Here is a 19,683-nt window from a genome sequence, read left to right as displayed (position 1 = left end):
GGTCCCGTCCCTATTCTTTTGTCTCTGTTTTTTTCTTTTTTCTTTTGCCCTACCCAGGAACATGGGGAGTTTCTTGCCTTTCTGGAAGTCTGAGGTCTTCTGCCAGCGTTCAGTGGGTGTTCTAAAGGAGCAGTTCCACGTGTAGATGTATTTCTGATGTATCTATGGGGAGGAAGATGATCTCCGCATCTTACTCTTCCGCCATCTTCCCATCTGTCCTGGGTCACAGTTTTCTGTTTTTTGACCTTACCTGTCCAATTGCACTAGTACCATTTGTTGAAAAAACTCTCTTTATCCCATTGAATTACTTTTGCCCCTTTGTCAAAAATCATTTTGACATATTTGTGTGGGTCTGTTTGCAGGTTTTAAGTTATGTTCCACTGATCTCTGTCTGTTCCTTCTCTAATACCACACTATCTTGATTACTGTAGCTATATAGTAAGCCTTAATATTGGGTAGAGTGATTCTCTCTCTATTCTTTTTTTTCAATATTGTTTTAGTTAATTTTGGGCTATGCCTTACCATATACATTTCAGAATTGAAACCTTCCAGTATTTTGATTGGAATTGCATTAAGTCCGCAGATCACTGTGAGGAGAATTGACATCTTTACAATGTTGAATCTTCCAATTCATAAACACATATGTCTCTTCACTTTTTAAATCTTCTTTGATTACTTTCATCAATACTTTGTAGTTTATGGCTTACAGATCCTGTGCTTGTTTTGTTAAGTGTGTACCTAAGTATTTACTTTTCTTTAGAGTAATTGTTAATGGTATTATGTTTCAGTTTCTATAGGTTCATTATTAATATATAGAAATTGTAAATGGTTTTGCATACTGGTTTCAAAAAGTTTTAAAAAGTAGCTTTTTACTACTGTTTCCTTATTTCTATTTTTTTAAATCTTTAGGATATCTGTAGAGTTGTCTTAGAGACTATCCTAACATTATTGGGTATCTAATTGCAAGCACTCCTGGAAAGGTGGTAGTATTATTTTTATCTTACAATTTATACACTGAAACTAAGAACTTGCCAATCTAGTACAAGACAAAGCTGGATTCAAACCCAGGCTTGTACAGAGCTGTTTCCAATATTCTATACCCTCTCAGGGTTAAAACACAAATTTTTGAAGGGACTTACATGGTGTATTTTCTGAGAAGTTTTACCTGAAAATGACAAATTGACTAGAATTACTAGATGTTCTTCTACTAATTGTCCTTCTGTCTCTATAGACAATGCACAAATATCTACTGACATTTAGTGCATAGGATAATGTGGGATCCATTTCCCCTACTCAGTGCTTTTAAAAATTTGAAATGTAAATATTTACCAGATCAGTATTCATTTACTTATTCCTTCAGTTAACTATTTATGAAGCAGGTACAGGATATACAGAGATGAGTAAGACAGAGTCTCTGCTTTTAACTTGCTTACAGCCAAGTAAAGAAGACTGATAGGAAAGCAGATAAATAGAGTAGAGGGTGGTAAGTGCTCTGATGGAAGTAAGTACAGTTGCTACACAATAATGTGCTGGAGCTTGCTCGTACCAGCTCACTGGAGCCAATTATTAAATATTCAGGAAATTTGCAAACCTGTTTTATTAGTGGTAGTTGAAATTGGGCTATTGTAGGAGTATTTACACTATGGAAGTTGGCAAATTCTAATAGGTTTCCTTTTTTTCCCCCTTCTTTCCTCCCTCCTTCCCTCCCTCCTTCCCTTCTTTCCTTCTTTCCTTCCTTCCTTTCTTCCTCTCTTTTTCTCTTAGGACATGCAGTTTACTGAAATACTACTGTTGGTGCAGGAGCAAATGTATTAAATCCAGTTCTTTATCTCACTGTAACATGAGCTTATTTTGCATGTCATATCATAAGTTGTCCCACTACCAACTACTTCTGGTGATTTAAGCAACAGCCTTTCACAAACATGGTGGCTGTTTCCCTTTTACATGATGAGAGTGAGATTAAGTCTAAATCTCCTGTGGATTCTTTTTCTTCCCAGAGAATATAAAGCAGTTAACATCAACATCAACTTATACATCGTCAGTGAACCTTGGCTTTTCTCACTGGCCTGGTGCTCCAGCATTCACTCAGTGACCACAGACAGCATTCAGGTCCTAAATGAGATAAATCACCCTTACTTCTTCATGGTGAGCTGATGGTCCAGATTGTTCTTCCAACTCTGGTACAATAGGGGTCTCTGTCCCCCACCCCACCCCTACATTGCCCATTGTGCAGTCCCCAGGGAAGCTGCTTAAGAGCAGAGATTTATGTGACATTGGAGATGGTACTCCACCTTCTCTCACCCAGATCTTTCTGTGATTTTTCACAGAAATTAATATTGCTATAATAATTGCTGTTTATTGAATCCTCACACTGTGCCTTTCATGCGTTATGTAATTTAACCCTCTGAGTTAGCCACTAGGAGTATCCCCATGGGGGATCTGAAGTTTGAAGCTTCACATGATACAAGATTCAAAATGAGGTCTGACTCCAGAGTTTTGTTACTGCAGCCCCACCTTCCTGTAGGCACAGCAACAATGACAGTGGCATGGGGTGTGGGGAGAAAACCAGTGTATTTGATTTCAAAGTGAAAACTGTGTCCTGAGCAAAATGCTTTTGAAAAGGAGAGTGAGTGTCCAGCCACCGAGCTTGATTTCCCCTTCTGTTCTGCTACTGCTTACGGCCAGAGGCTTGGGAACCTGAAGACCTGGGTTACACTTCCAGCTAAATCCCTTCACTTATTGTCTGTGACGGGAACCCCAGCTAGCCAGTTAACTACTTCAGAGCCCATTTTTCTTATCAGTGTAGAGTAGGATGACCAAGTTGGACACAATAGCCTACAGCCTGCAGAAAACAGCTTAATTTCTCTTTACTGACTTTTTAACCAGCTCTGTGAGCTATGTTTTTCCCTGCCCCTGGATGAAGTCTCACTCAGATCCCATAACTTTTCTAGTCACTCTTACATAATTTTTTAAAGTACCGTTTTGTCACCAAAAAGCCTCAATTCATGATCAAAGTTTCTAGTCCAGAATAATAACCCAGACTCTAAACTGCCTTGACAGTTAAAGCTTTAAGCAGAGAAACCTACATGAGAAGGCTAAATATTTCAGGTTGCCTTCTCCATACCTCCAGCCTCACTGGCCCTTGTTTCTGACTTGCTCAGGGTCAGAAACAGGTAAAAGGCGATCAGGGCCAAGGGCACCATCTCATAGGGCCAGTACTGCACTGAGGCCCTCTGGTGGCAGTGTAAAATTGCTTACCCCTTCTTTCTTGGTGGCTTGGGCAGCTTTCTGCAGATGACCCTCAAGGAAACCTTGGCATATGTGAAGCCTCTCCACTTGTCTGTCCCCATACTATTCCACTTCATGTATGTACTATATAATTTTCTGACGTTTTTGTTTTTTAAAATTGAAAAGTAAACTTGTTCATTATATAAAATTCAATCATTACAAAAACTATAAATTAGAAAGCAATCCACCCTCCATAATCCTATCCCCCAAATCAGTAATGTCTCAAAATTGTCTCTTTGGACATATTAAATAAAACTTTATTAAGGAAAACTTTTCAGTTTAATACTTGAATTGATAATATTTAAATTGATAATAAATTCATGTGATTCAAAATTCAAAGAGTGTAAAAGGATGTAAGAAGGAAGTTTAAAGCGCCCAAGGTCACTTTGGTCAGGGAGGTGGGGCCAGTATCCCAAGGGCTTTCCTAAGCAGCCCACACTCTGGGTTAGAATACGGAGATTCAAATCTTGGCTCTACCACTTATTGTGTGAACTTGGAAATGTTAGTTAACCTGTCTGGGCCTCAGTTTGTTTATTTGTAAATTGGAGATAAAAATAGTACAATAGAAACAATTTTATCCAACACAATTGGGTCTGCTTAGTGGTCTGTTAATTGGAAAAGTTAAAACAGGAAATTGTGAAATAAATTATACACAGTCTATTAGCACTTTACTATGTTTAAAATAACTACCTAATATTTAGTGACTTAAAATTAACAAATATTTGTTTGTCACATTCTGTATGATGGCTGAGTTGTTTCTCTGGTCTAAGCCAGTTTGGCTGGACCAGTTTGGTGGTCTAGGGTGGCCTTATCCATATGTCTAAGGTCTTATCTGGGATGACTGTGGTCTCTCTTCATTTGATCATTCATCCTCAAGGAAGCCAGCTTGTGTATGTTCACCTGGTGGCATTGGGTTCCCAGCAGCAAGAGAGGACAAGCCCCAATGCACATGCCTTTTCAAGCATCTCCCAGTGTGATGTTTTCTAATGTTCCATTGGCCAAAGATAATCACATGGTCAAGTCCAGATTCAAGGTGGGGCAGGGGAGAAGCAGGCTTTACCTCTTGAAGGAAAGGAACAGCAAAGTCACATTTGATACAGGCCTGCATTTTGAAAGGAATAATGTGATCATTTTTATAAACAATATAACAGAAAAATAAACTCAAAATGGATTAAAGACATAAATGTAAGGCTGGATACTATAAAACTGTTAGAGGAAAACGTAGGGAGAACACTCTGCCCAGTAACGATCTAACTCAGATTCGATGGAGAAATCAGAAGCTTTACAGACAAACAAAAACTAAGAGAATTCAACACCAGCAGACCAACTTTGCAACAAATGCTAAAGGAACTTCTCTAAGCAGAAAAAGAAAAGCCACAAATAGAAACAGGAAAATTACTAATGGAAAAGCTCACCAGTAAAGGTAGGAAATCATCTGCACAGAAATATGATACCAAAACCAGCAATTGTGAGAAGAGGAGAGCACAAATGCAGGATATTGGAAATGCATTTGAAATTAAAAGACCGGCAACTTAAAACAATCTTGTGTATATATAAAGCTATATCAAAACTCCATGGTTACTGCAAACCAAAAATCTACAATAGATACACACACAAAAAGAAAAAAGAATCCAAACACAACACTAAAATTGGTCATCAAATCACAAGAGAAGAGAAAAAAGGAGGAAGGGAAGAAAACCTACAAAAACAAATCTGAAACAATTAACAAAATGGCAGCAAGAACATACATATTGATAATTACCTTAAACATATATGGATTAAATGCTCCAACCAAAAGACATAGACTGGCCGAATGGATACAGAAACAGGACCCGTATATATGTTGACCTAGGGACACATACAGACTGAAAGTGAGGGGATGGAAAAAGGTATTCCATGCAAATGGAAATCAAAAGAAAACTGGACTAGCAATACGCATATCAGACAAAATAGACTTTAAAATAAAGACTCTTACAAGGGACAAAGAAGGACACTACATAATAAGGCAACAATCCAAGAAGATGATATAACAACTGTAAATGTATATGCACCCAACATAACAGCACCTCAATATATAAGGCAAATACTAACAACCATAAAGGGAGAAACTGACAGTGACACAATAATAGTGGGGGACTTTAACACCCCACTTTCATCAATGGACTGATCATTCAGACAGAAAATTAATAAGGAAACACAGGCCTTAAGTCACACATTAGACCAGATGGACTTAACTGATATATATAGAGCATTCCATCCCAAAGCAGCAGAATACACATTCTTCTCAAGTGCATATGGAACATTCTCCAGGATTGAGCACATGCTGGGCCACAAAGTGAGCCTTGGTAAATTTAAGAAAATTGAAATTATATCAAGCATCTTTTCTGACCACATGCTATGAGATTAGAAATCAACTACAAGAAAAAAATCTGTAAAAAAACAAACACGTGGAGGCTAAGCAATATGCTACTAAACAACCAATGGATCACTGAAGAAATCAAAGAGGAAATCAAAAAATACCTAAAGACAAATGAAAATGAAAGCACAATGATCCAAAACCAATGGGACACAGCAAAAGCAGTTCTAAGAGAGAAGTTCATAGCAATACAATCTTACATCAGGAAACAAGAAAAATGACAAATAAACAACCTAAACTTACACCTAAAGCAAACAGAGAAAGAACAAACAAAACCCAAAGTTAGCAGAAGGAAAGAAATCATAAAGATCAGAGCACAAACAAATGAAATAGAGATGAAGAAAACAATAGAAATGATCAGTGAAACTAAAACCTGTTTTTTTTTTTTGAAAAAGTAAACAAAATTGATAAACCTTCAGCCAGACTCATCAAGAAAAAAGGGAGAGGGCTCAAATCAATAAAATTAGAAATAAAGAGGAGAAGTTAAAATGGACACCACAGAAATACAAAGGATCATAAGAGACTACTACAGGCAACTGTATGACAATAAATTGGACAACCTAGAAGAAATGGACAAATTCTTAGAAAGGTAAAATCTCCCCAGACTGAACCAGGAAGAAATAGAAAATATGAGCAGACCAATCACAAGCACTGAAATTGAAACTGTCATTAAAAAATCTTCCAACAAACAAAAGTCCAGGACCGGGTGGCTTCACAGGCGAATTCTATCAAACATTTAGAGAAGAGCTAACACCTACCCTTCTCAAACTCTTCCAAAAAGTTGCAGAGGGGGGAACACTCCCAAACTCATTCTATGAGGCCACCATCACCCTGATACCAAAACCAGGTAAAGATACAAAAAAAGAAAATTACACGCCACTATCACTGATGAACATAGACGCAAAAATCCTCAACAAAATACTAGCAAACCAAATCCAACAACACATTAAAAGGATCATACACCATGATCAAGTGGGATTTATCAAAAGGATGCAAGGATTTTTCAATATCCGCAAATCAGTCAGCGAGATACACCATATCAACAAATTGAAGAATAAAAACCATATGGTCATCTCAGTAGATGCAGAAAAAGCTGTTGACAAAATTCAACACCCATTTGTGATAAAAACTCTCCAGAAAGTGGGCAGAGAGGGGAACATACCTCAACATAATAAAGCCTATATATGACAAACCTACAGCTAACATCATACTCAGTGTTGAAGAGCTGAAATCATTTCCTCTAAGATCAGGAACAAGACAAGGTTGCCCACTCTCACCACTATTGTTAAACATAGTTTTAGAAGTTTTAGCCATGACAATCAGGGAAGAAAAAGAAATAAAAGGAATCCAAATTGGAAAAGAAGAAGTAAAACTGTCACTGTTTGAAGATGACATGTTACTACACATAGAAAATCCTAAAGATGCTACCAGAAAACTATTAGAGCTCATCAATGAATTTGGTAAAGTTGCAGGTTACAAAGTTAAATCACAGAAATCTCTTACATTTCTATACACTAACAGCAAAAGATCTGAAAGAGAAATTCAAGAAACAATCCTATTTACCATTGCATCAAACAGAATAAAATACCTAGGAATAAACCTACCTGAGGAGACAAAAGATCTGTACTCTGAAAACTATAAGATGCTGATGAAAGAAATCAGAGACCTCACAAACAGATGGAAAGATATACCATGTTCTCAGTTTGGATGAATCAATATGGCTAAAATGACTATACTACCCAAGGCAATCTACAGTTTCAATGCAATCCCTATCAAATTACCAATGGCATTTTCCACAGAACTAGATCAAAAAAAATCTTAAAATTTTTATGGAGACACAAGAGACCCTAAATAGCCAAAGCATCTTGAGAAAGAAAAACGGAGCTGGAGGAATCAGGCTCCCTGGCTTCAGACTATACTACAAAGCTACAGTCATCAAAACAGTATGGTACTGGCACAAAAACAGAAATATAGATCAATGGAACAGGATAGAAAGCCCAGAAATAAACCCACACACCTATGGTCAATTAATCTACGACAAAGGAGGCAAGACTATATAATGGAGAAAAGACAGTCTCTTCAATAAATGGTGCTGGGAAAACTGGACACCTACATGTAAAAAAAAATGAAACTAGGTAATTCACCATTTGACATAGCCTCAAGGTCTTTCCTTTGAGAGTATTTCAGCTGGTTGAATTTTGTATTCCGTTGCTTATGTATACTTCCCAATACACCAGCTATGATTTCTAAGTTTTGTTTTCTTAATGCACAACAAGAACTTAAAGTCATTTGGAGAATGAGGAATCCATGCAGATTTTTATAATCCTCCCACCCCCAGGATCTTAGTGTGTTACTCACACCAAATTAAACTGCAGCTTATTTTTTAATGACCTATTCTGTCATCATCAAGTTTTTCGAAGCATTGACTTAGTTTCCTTGAAAATGCCATACCTTTAAAACTCAGATTGTACAGATTTAAGTAACATTAATTACACTGCACAATTATAACAAGTACAGCTGTTCTAAGCCATATGGACAGTAAGAACAACTGATTCTTGGTGACTGTACAGCTCACATGGTGGGCATCCTGGAGCAGGCCAAGGCATCAGTCAGTCAGTTTCCCAGAGGGAATTAGGAGCCTCAGCTTAGTGGAAGTTGGTTAAAACCTTCTATTGTACATGCCTACTAGAGCTGTTGTGAGGATTAGCTGTGAAAATACCCTTAATGTGCTTAAAACACTTGCTTAGCTCCTAAAAATACTTATTAATGTTAGTTGTTGTTCTCATTATTATCATGATCATTCATGTTGTTGTTATTATTATTATTATCATTATTAATCAGTCCAAGGAAAGACCTTGGGATAGGATGGAAATGGCATAAGAAAGAATAAAAATGCCAGACCCAGTACCATCAAGTAGTATTGGAGGTGGAATAATGAAGGTAGAAAGGGAGGGTCAAACCAGGCAATTAAAAAACGTACACGATAGAACTTAGAAGATGGAGCTCTGTGAAATGCGTGATTCAGGTAAGGAGCCTAGAGAAGTGGGCATGTTCATTAAGAATTATAATTTCAACATCCTTATTTGAAGCATGGTGATTTAGGAGAATGAGTCATAAATGCTCGTTCACAGACTGGTTGCTTGTTCCTGAGGAGCTTGTTAAAAATGCAGAAATTCTAATTCCTGAGTCTGTAGTGAGGCCCAGGAACCTGTATTACTAAAAGCTGTTTGGGTAGATTTGGATGCACAGCCAGGTTTGGGAAGCCATGCCATGAAAACATAGAGCACTGGAAGTCAAGAAACTTGAGCTGTAGTCCCGGGTCCAGAATAGATTTGCTATGTGACATCTCTGGGACTCCCTCAGACCTGTGTCTTGAGGGTCCAGGGAGATGAAGTGTGTGAAGTGTTTTATCCCTTGTAGAGCCCTCGACACATGTAAGGGGGGATTGTTAGGATAGTAGCAGGTACTCTCTGTGTTTGAGACCAACCCCATCAATCAACATTCCTCTGCCTAGTCTGCCACTGCTCCATCCATGGCAGTCTAACAAGGGACTTGACCCACATGATCTAAAATCCCTTCCAGCTATAAAGTCCTATAACTGTGTTTTCTGTTTTGCAGACACCAAATTTCTATATGTTCATGTGGATTCTCATGGATATTCTTTCTGCAGTTTTCATATTTTATTTTCATTGGTAAGCATATATTTGTAAATGTAAATGATTTTTTCCCAAAATAAAAATGTAAATGGTTTTATGGAAGTTTGAGGAAAAAACAGTTACATTTGTCCCATAATCCCATATGGTGCATTCTCAGGGATATAGGATTTTATCATCCGAACTTCCTATTTCTTTTCATGCTCCCTGCAGCTCCTCACACCCCTTCTACCTCCTCAATACGAGACCATATTCTAAGGATAAAGACTCTCACTAAAGCTCAATCAAAGCCTGTTTCTACAGATTCAGTGTGGATCAGTTGGGAGAGGACAGGGGTTGAAGGTTGTTCAGAACAAGTGCCTCCAAATCTTCCCACGTTCCACAACAGGGGACATAGCGGGGTGCTGTGTAAAGAGCAAGTTCACAAACTGGGGAGCCTGGGTTTTAGTCCTGGCTTTTCCCTTAGCTTCTGGGTGACCCTGAGAAAATCACTGCCCCTTTCCAGACCATAATCTTTTTATCTGTTCAAGAAAATGACATTTGAGAATTCTTGAGGGAAAATGCTTCAAGATTGCAAGGTTCAGGGTGGGAGAGGGGACATCTGGTAGAAGAATTTTAGCTAGAAGAGACCATGGTTGTTTAGACCTCATCATGCCCATCATTTCCTCATCTGAGTTCTCCTTTAAAGGGGGAAACTACAAACCCTCTGCTTAAGGTAGAATTTGAATGGATAATGTTCTTTTCTGACCACTGCCTGAATTATTGTCATTTTTGGAAGAGGTCTGTGAGGCTCATGGATGGTCTGCTTCCTTCCAGGTGGAGAGAGAGCCAAAGTGAAAAAATCTTCAAAGGATCACCAGTTACACAGGTAAAGTCAGAGGCCTAGCCCACTCCCATCTCTTCATCCCTACCCGTTGCCTCCAGGATAGAGGGCCTGCCTTTAATGTTTCTGACAAGAGTTGAAGGAGTCTAAAATCAGGGGATGGGAACCAGTGAGAAGTTGGGAAAAGTAGCCTGGGCACAGATTCTGGGGGCCCTTGACAACAGGATTCATTGTGGACTTTATCCTCTAAGCAGTGAGACTCCTTGGAAGATTTTGAACATGGGTGTTTATTACCTCACTTGTTCATATATTCATTCATCACAGTTATTGAGTACCCACTTTGTGCTAGGCACTCTGAGACTGAAGTACCTGAAAGCAGTCTATGGAGAGTGGCCCAAGAGAACAGAGGTTCTGGCCCACAGAGAGCAGTGAGGAAGCAAGCAAAAGTATAGCAGTTGACATCTTTGGGCCAGGCACCTAGGTCCAGGACAGAGAAGCTGCCATGCTTGTCAAGGCTGAATGTGATTTATGTGGCTTCAGTTGTGGGTGATGTATGTTGGAAGGTGGAAGGAGAAAATTGCAGAGATCCTGGAATGCTGGACTAGAGTCTAGGCTCTGCATATAAGCAATCAGGAAATGGCAAATGAGTTTCAAACAAGGGAGCAATATGGTTAGACTTCTGTATAAAGGGATAGAATAGCAGAATAACTTATTATTCGGCAGAATAACTCAGGGCTAAGTAAGTGAGATAGGTCCAGTAAGGGAAGGGAAGCTAGAGTTTATTATTCAGGAGGTTGTGGGGATAATCACACAGTGAGTTACTGGTTTGGGAAGCCAGTGCATGTCAAAGGGAAAACCAGTTAGGAGGCAGAGGACTGTACAGTACAAGATACAGTTTCCTCCCATAGCTCTTGGAGCCTTAAGTTGGTATGATCACAAAATCATGAAGTTTTGTTGTGTACAGTGGTGAAGATCATGAGACGTTCTATACCAGCTGGTGGAGGGTTGAACACATGCATTACTTAGAGCTGCAGGAATGGATCCACAGGAACCATGAAAAAATAAGTTCAGAAATTTGAAGAGCAATGGTCTTTCCTACTGTAAACCTGAACTCTTTAACCAAGCTGACCCAAATTTCTTAAGGTTTAGAGAGATTTCCAGTAACTGAGTTATTTGTATTTTAAAAAGATCACTCTGCTGGCTGTTAAGAAGACTGAAGACTGTGTTCCAGCCACCTTATGATTTTTAGTAGTTATATTAGCAAACTAGGGCTGCCGTAACAAAATACCACAGACTGGGTGGCTTAAACAACAGAAATTGATTTTCTCACAGTTCTGGAGGCTAGAGGTGCAAGATCAATGTGTCAGCAGGTTTGGTTTCTTCTGAGGCCTTGGCTTGTTGATAGCCACTTTCTTGCTGTGCCTTCACACAGCCTTTCTTCTGTGCACACAGAAACCCCCAGTGTCCTCTGTGTCTCCAAATTTTCTCTTCTCTGCTCAGACTGGATCAGAACTCACCCTAATGGCCTCATTTAAATCATGTCTTTAAAGGTCTTATCTCCTAAATTAGTCACATATTGAAGTGCTGGTTGTTAGGACTTCAACATATGAATTTGTGTGGTACACAATTCAGCCCATAACAGTAACCTAGCCAAGAAATAAAAAGAGTATGGAAATAGTGAGGAAAGCATGGATGGGAGAGAAGTTTTGAAGGACAGTTTAAAGAACTGTTTAAATCTGAATGAAGGAAGTGGCTATAATGCCTTAGAAAAGTACACAGTTTATTTGACCCCAACTTTCCACCAGGTTGAAATGAGAAGAAAATAAGGTGAGTAAAAAATAAGAATTTTTCCTGTTTTTAAGAGTTTTCAGTTGCCCATTTACAAAAACCAGTTTTGCCTGATCTACATAAATTTATAGAAAGACTGTTGAGTACCTCCAAGAGACACTTAGAATGTGAAGGACCAAGTTTAGAATCAGGGAAGGAACAAGGAAGACTGGAAAGAAGCAAGAACCACAGCCCAGATCCAGTCAGGTTGGGAGAATATAGCCTCCAACACTAAGCATAGTGTCACATCTTGCACCACCACCACCTCTGGGATGGGCATGTACTGCTGCTGCCACCTCTCTAGCTTTAGGATGTATTTTTCAGCCCTTTAAAGAAGTTGATTATTTGTCTTCTGTTTCTTGTAGTTTCTTATGAAAAGGCTTCCAAAAAAGTCTTCCATTTTTTTTATCATTGTTCCTCTACTTGTAATATGTCCTTTTTCTCTGGCTGCTCTTTAAGATTGTTCCTTTTATCACTGGTTCTCAGTAATTTGATTATGGTTTACCTTAGTGTATATGAGTGTGTCTATCTGCTTAGGGTTTGCTAAACTTCTTGGATCAGTAAGAGTATAAATTTTCAGTCTGTATTTTTCAAATATTTTTCTGCCACTAGTCTCTTTCTGGGATTCCAGTTACATAGATGTTACGTGGTTTCATATTATCCCATGGGTTACCAAGACTGTTTATTTTTAGCCTATTTAATTTTGTGCTTCATTTTGGATATATTCTATTACCATATGGTTAGTTTTTAATTGCTGTGTAACAAATTACCACAAACCCTGCAGCTCAAAACAATGCAAATTTATCAGCTTACAGTTTCTGTGGGCCAGGGGTCCAGACATGGTTTTGCTAGGTCCTCTGCATAGAGTCTCACCAGGCTAACATCAAGGTGTTGGCCTGGACTACAATCTCATCTGAGACTTAGAGGCCTCTTCCAAGCTCACTGGTTGTTGGCAAAATTTAGTTCCTTACAATTGCAAGAATGGAGCTGTCCATGTTTTCTTAATCACTCGTGGAAGAGTTTTGCTCTAAGATCCTAGAGACTACTTTCAGGTCCTAGCTGTATGGTTCTCTCACAGCATGACATCTTACTTCTTCAAAGCCAGCAGGAGAATCTCTCTTGTAGGAGATGGATTCAGGAAAAAAAAAGAATAAAGGAAGCAAAATACTACACAAAACAGATAGAAAACAAGTTGAAACATGGTAGTCATAAATTCAACTATTTTATTAATTACATTAAACATAAATGAATGAAATTCTCAAAACAGGAGTAGAGATTGTCAGACTGGATAGAAGAAAGCAGGACACAACCATATGCTGTCTACAAAAGAAGTACTTAAAATACAAAAACACAGGTAGATTAAAACTGAAAGGATGGAAAATAATATGCCATGCAAACAATAAGCATAAGAAATAATATCTGAAAAACTTCAAAACATGGAGCATTACTAGAAACAAAGATTTCATGATGATAAAATGATCAATATATCAGGAAGGCACTATAAAGTATGTACTTAATAGCAGAGCTTCAAAATACATTAAAAAAATGAGAAAAATCATACTTGGAGATTTTAATATTCCTCTCTCATTACCTGAAAGAACAACTAAACACACAAAAAATAAAATCAGAAAGGATATAGAAGTCTGAATACTTTCAGCCAACTTGACCTAACTGACAGAAAATGTTATACTCAACAATGGCAGAATATACATTTTAAAATGTACATGGGATATTTGCCAAAATGGACCACATGACAAGCTATAAAACATCTGGACGAGATTGCTGAGTTACCTAATATATAGACACAAACAGAGAATTAGGCAAAATGAGGATACAGAGAAATATATTCCAATCAAAACAAGACAAAACCTCAGAAAAAGAACTAAATGAAGCAGAGATGATCAATCTACCTGATAAAGAGTTAAAATTAATGGTCATAAATACGATCACCCATCTCAGGCAAAAAAATGGATGAACATGGTGCAAACTTCAACAGAAAGATAGAAAGTATAAGAAAGTACCAAACAGTAGTTATAACTGAACTGAAAAATACATTAGAAGGGTTCAACAGCAAACTGGATGAGGTAGAAGAATAAATCAGTGAGCTGGAAGACAAAACAATGGAACTCACCAAGACAGAGCAGCAAAATGAAAAAAGAAGTTTACAAAGGGAAGATACATTATGGGACATTTGGGACAGCATCAAGTGTAATGGCATTCACATTATAGGGCCTCCAGAAGGAGAAGAGAGAGAGAAAGGGCCAGAAAAATTAAATGAAGAAAAAGTGGATGAACACTTTCCTAATCTGGGGAAGACAACAGACCTCCAGATCCAGGAAGCCCAGAGTTCCAAATAAGATGAACCCAAAAAGACACATACCAAGACACATTACAATTAAAATGGTAAAGGTAAAGATAAAGAGAGAATCCTGAAAGGAGCAAGCAAAAATCAGCTTGTTACATATAAGGGAAACCCCATAAGGCTATCAGTAGATTTTTTTAGCAAAATCTTTACAGGCCAGAAGGGATAGGCATGATATATTGAAAGTGTTGACAGGAAAAAACTTCCAACCAAGAATTCTCTACCCAGCAAGGCTGCCATTCAGAATTGAAGGAGAGATCAAGAGTTTCCCAGGTAAACAAAAGCTAGAGGAGTTCATCACCACTAAACCAGTTCTACAAGAAATGTTAAAGGGAGTTCTTTTAGCTAAAAAGGAATGGCGCTAATTGATAATAAGTAAGTGTACAAAAGTAAAAATCTCACTGGAAAATGTATATATATAATGAAGGTAGTAGATGGGTCACTTATAAAGCAAGTATGAAGACTAAAAACCAAAGTGATAAAAATGACTAAAATTAAGAGACAAAGAAGGACACTACAAAATGATCAAGGGCTCAATCCAAGAAGAAGATATAACAATTGTAAATATTTATGCACCCAACATAGGAGCACCTCAATACATAAGGCAAATGCTGACAGCCATAAAGGGGGAAATCAACAGTAACACAGTCACAGTAGGGGACTTTAACACCCCACTTTCACCAATGGACAGATCATCGAAAATGGAAATAAATAAGGAAACACAAGCTTTAAATGATACATTAAACAAGATGGACTTAATTGATATTTATAGGACATTCCACCCAAAAACAACAGAATACACATTTTTCTCAAGTGCTCATGGAACATTCTACAGGATAGATCATATCTTGGGTCACAAATCAAGCCTTGGTAAATTTAAGAAAACTGAAATCGTATCAAGTATCTTTTCCGACCACAACGCTGTGAGACTAGATATCAATTACAGGAAAAGATCTGTAAAAAATACAAACACATGGAGGCTAAACAATACACTACTAAATAACCAAGAGATCAGTGAAGAAATGAAAGAGGAAATCAAAAAATACCTAGAAACAAATGACAATGAAAACACGATGACCCTAAACCTATGGGATGCAGCAAAAGCAGTTCTAAGAGGGAAGTTTATATCAATACAATCCTACCTCAAGAAACAAGAAACATCTCAAATAAACAACCTAACCTTACACCTAAAGCAATTAGAGAAAGAAGAACAAAAAAACCCCAAAGTTAGCAGAAGGAAAGAAATCATAAAGATCAGATCAGAAATAAATGAAAAAGAAATGAAGGAAACGATAGCAAAGATCAATAAAACTAAAAGCTGGTTCTTTGAGAAGATAAACAAAATTGATAAACCATTAGCCAGACTCATCAAGAAAAAAGGAGAAGCCTCAAATCAATAGAATTAGAAGTGTAAAAGGAGAAGTAACAACTGACACTGCAGAAATACAAAGGATCATGAGAGATTACTACAAGCAACTCTATGCAAATAAAATGGACAACCTGGAAGAAACAGACAAATTCTTAGAAAAGCACAACCTTTTGAGACTGAACCAGGAAGAAATACAAAATATAAACAGACCAATCACAAGCACTGAAATTGAGACTGTGATTAAAAATCTTCCAGCACACAAAAGCCCAGGACCAGATGGCTTCACAGGCGAATTCTATCAAACATTTAGAAAAGAGCTAACACCTCTCCTTCTCAAACTCTTCCAAAATATAACAGAGGGAAGAACACTCCCCAACTCATTCTACGAGGCCACCATCAACCTGATAGAAAAACCAGACAAAGATGTCACAAAGAAAGAAAACTACAGGCCAATATCATTGATGAACATAGATGCGAAAATCCTCAACAAAATACTAGCAAACAGAATCCAACAGCACATTAAAGGGATCATACACCATGATCAAGTGGGGTTTATCCCAGGAATGCAAGGATTCTTCAGTATACGCAAATCAATCAATGTGATAAACCATATTAACAAATTGAAGGAGAAAAACCATATGTTCATCTCAATAGATGCAGAAAAAGCTTTCAACAAAATTCAACACCCATTTATGATAAAAAACCCTCCAGAAAGTAGGCATAGAGGGAACTTACCTCAACATAATAAGGCCATATATGACAAACCCACAGCCAACGTCGTTCTCCATGGTGAAAAACTGAAAGCATTTCCTCTAAGATCAGGAACAAGACAAGGTTGTCCACTCTCACCACTGTTATTCAACATAGTTTTGGAAGTTTTAGCCACAGCAATCAGAGAAGAAAAAGAAATAAAAGGAATCCAAATCAGAAAAGAAGAAGTAAAGCTGTCACTGTTTGCAGATGACATGATCCTATACATAGAGAATCCTAAAGATGCTACCAGAAAATTACTAGAGCTAATCAATGATTTTGGTAAAGTAGCAGGATACAAAATTAATGCACAAAAATCTCTTGCATTCCTATATACTAATGATGAAAAATCTGAAGGAGAAATTAAGGAAACACTCCCATTTACCATTGCAACAAAAAGAATAAAATACCTAGGAACAAACCTACCTAAGGAGACAAAAGACCTGTATGCAGAAAACTATAAGACACTGATGAAAGAAATTAAAGATCATATAAACAGATGGAGAGATATACCATGTTCTTGGATTGGAAGAATCGACATTGTGAAAATGACTATACTACCCAAAGCAATCTACTGATTCAGTGCAATCCCTATCAAACTACCGATGGCATTTTTCACAGAACTAGATCAAAAAATTTCACAATTTGTATGGAAACACAAAACACCCTGAATAGCCAAAGCAATCTTGAAAAAGAAAAACGGAGCTGGAGGAGCCAGGCTCCCGGACTTCAGATTATACAACAAAGCTACGGTAATCAAGACAATATGGTACTGGCACAAAAACAGAAATATAGATCAATGGAACAGGATAGAAAGCCCAGAGATAAACCCACACCAATATGGTCACCTTATCTTTGATAAAGGAGGCAAGAATATACAATGGAGAAAAGACAGCCTCTTCAATAAGTGGTGCTGGGAAAACTAGATAGCTACATGTAAAAGTATGAAATTAGAACACTCGCTAACACCAAACACAAAAATAAACTCAAAATGGATTAAAGACCTAAATGTAAGGCCAGACACTGTCAAACTCTTAGAGGAAAACTTAGGCAGAACACTCTATGACATACATCACAGCAAGATCCTTTTTGACCCACCTCCTAGAGAAATGGAAATAAAAACAAAAATAAACATATGGGACCTAATGAAACTTAAAAGCTTTTGCACAGCAAAGGAAACCATAAAGAAGATGAAAAGGCAACCCTCAGAATGGGAGAAAATATTTGCAAGTGAACCAACTGACAAAGGATTAATCTCCAAAATTTACAAGCAGCTCATGTTTATCCAAAAAACAAACAACCCAATCCAAAACTGGGCAGAAGACCTAAATAGACATTTCTCCAAAGAAGATATACAGATTGCCAACAAACATATGAAAGGATGCTCAACATCACTAATGATTAGAGAAATGCAAATCAAAACTACAATGAGGTATCACCTCACACCAGTCAGAATGGCCATCATCAAAAAATCTACAAACAATAAATGCTGGAGAGGGTGTGGAGAAAAGGGAACCCTCTTGTACTGTTGGTGGGAATGTAAATTGATACAGCCACTATGGAGAACCCTAGTATGGAGGTTCCTTAAAAAACTAAAAATAGAACTACCATATGACCCAGCAATCTCACTACTGGGCATATACCCTGAGAAAACCATAATTCAAAAAGAGTCATGTACCACAATGTTCATTGCAGCTCTTTTTACAATAGGCAGGACATGGAAGCATCCTAAGTGTCCATCGACTGATGAATGGATAAAGAAGATGTGGCACATATATACAATGGAATATTACTCAGCCATAAAAAGAAACGAAAATGAGTTATTTGTAGTGAGGTGGATGGACCTAGAGTCTGTCATACAGAGTGAAGTAAGTCAGAAAGAGAAAAACAAATACCGAATGCTAACACATATATATGGAATCCAAAAAAAAAAAAGGTTATGAAGAACCTAAGGGCAGGACAGAAATAAAGATGCAGACATAGAGAATGGACTTGAGGACATGGGAAGGGGGAAGGTTAAGCTGGGACGAAGTGAGAGAGTAGCATGGACATATATACACTACCAAATGTAAAATAGATAGCTAGTGGGAAGCAGCTTCATAGGACAGGGAGATCAGCTCGGCGCTTTGTGACCACCTAGAGGGGTGGGATAGGGAGGATGGGAGGAAGACGCAAGAGGGAGGAGATATGGGGATATATGTATATGTAGAGCTGATTCACTTTGTTATAAAGCAGAAACTAACACCACTGTAAAGCAATTATACTCCAATAAAGATGTTTAAAAAAAGGGGATATGGGGATATATGTATGCATATGGCTGATTCACTTTGTTGTACAACAGAAAGTAACAGTATTGTGAAGCAATTATACTTCAATAAAAATCTATTATTAAAAAAATGACTAAAATTACAATTAGTTAGGGATGCCAAAAATAAGATGTAAACTGTGTCATTGATAAATTTCAAAAAAACCAAAATCACAGTTTGTTCTGTGACCACAAGAGAAATTAAATTAGAAGCAAACAATAAAATATCTAGATAATCCTCTACCGAAAATTAATGTATTTCTAAACATTTCATTGATCAAGGCATTAATCACAAGGGAAATGGGAGAATATAATTGTAAAGGATAATGCATATACAGCAGCAAAATTTGTGGGGTACAGCTTAAAGCAGAACTTAGAGGGAAATTTGTAACTTTAAATGTCAGAAAGAAGATTGTTAAGGTAGAAACTTAATCAATATTAAACCAATCTAAAAGAGATAAGTAAATTTTTCTCCAAGTAAAAGGAAGGAAATAAGAATGATAGGAGCAATGAAATAGAAAAGATAAAACAATAGAGAAAAATTTTTAAATGAAAAGTTAGTTCTTAGGAAAGATTAATAAAATTGATAAACTCTTAGTAAAATGAATGAGAGAGATTGAGTGCCAATATGATGAATGATTAATGAAAGAGGGACTATCTCTCCACATCCTATAAATAAAAATGAAAATTATAAACATTTTTAGGCCATTAAATTTGACAATTTAAATGAAGTAGACAAATTCCTGGAAATGTACAAGTTATCAGAACTGAGAGAAGAAGAAATAGAGATTTGTAATAACCCACTATCCATCAGATTCAAATCTGTGTCAAAAACTTCACCACAAAGAAAAGTCCAGGCCCAATGAGTTTCACTGGTTAATCAAATATTT

General features: G+C 37.4%; 1 protein-coding gene across 2 annotated transcripts in view; it reads left to right on the top strand.

Moving 5' to 3' along the window:
* Positions 1–19,683, top strand: part of GDPD4 (glycerophosphodiester phosphodiesterase domain containing 4) — a 279,828-nt gene that overhangs the window by 255,483 nt on the left and 4,662 nt on the right. For both annotated transcript variants that reach the window (XR_014231772.1, XR_014231773.1), the window contains exons 14-15: positions 9,323–9,396; positions 10,174–10,225. The gene's annotated coding sequence lies outside the window, so the exon portion shown is untranslated. The remainder of the gene's footprint in view (positions 1–9,322; positions 9,397–10,173; positions 10,226–19,683) is intronic.

Source organism: Balaenoptera borealis, assembly GCF_965194805.1.
Source record: "Balaenoptera borealis genome assembly, chromosome: 11".
In the NCBI taxonomy this organism is placed as follows: domain Eukaryota; kingdom Metazoa; phylum Chordata; class Mammalia; order Artiodactyla; family Balaenopteridae; genus Balaenoptera; species Balaenoptera borealis.
Note: the sequence above shows the minus strand (reverse complement) of the source record. Positions and strands in the feature narration are given on the sequence as shown.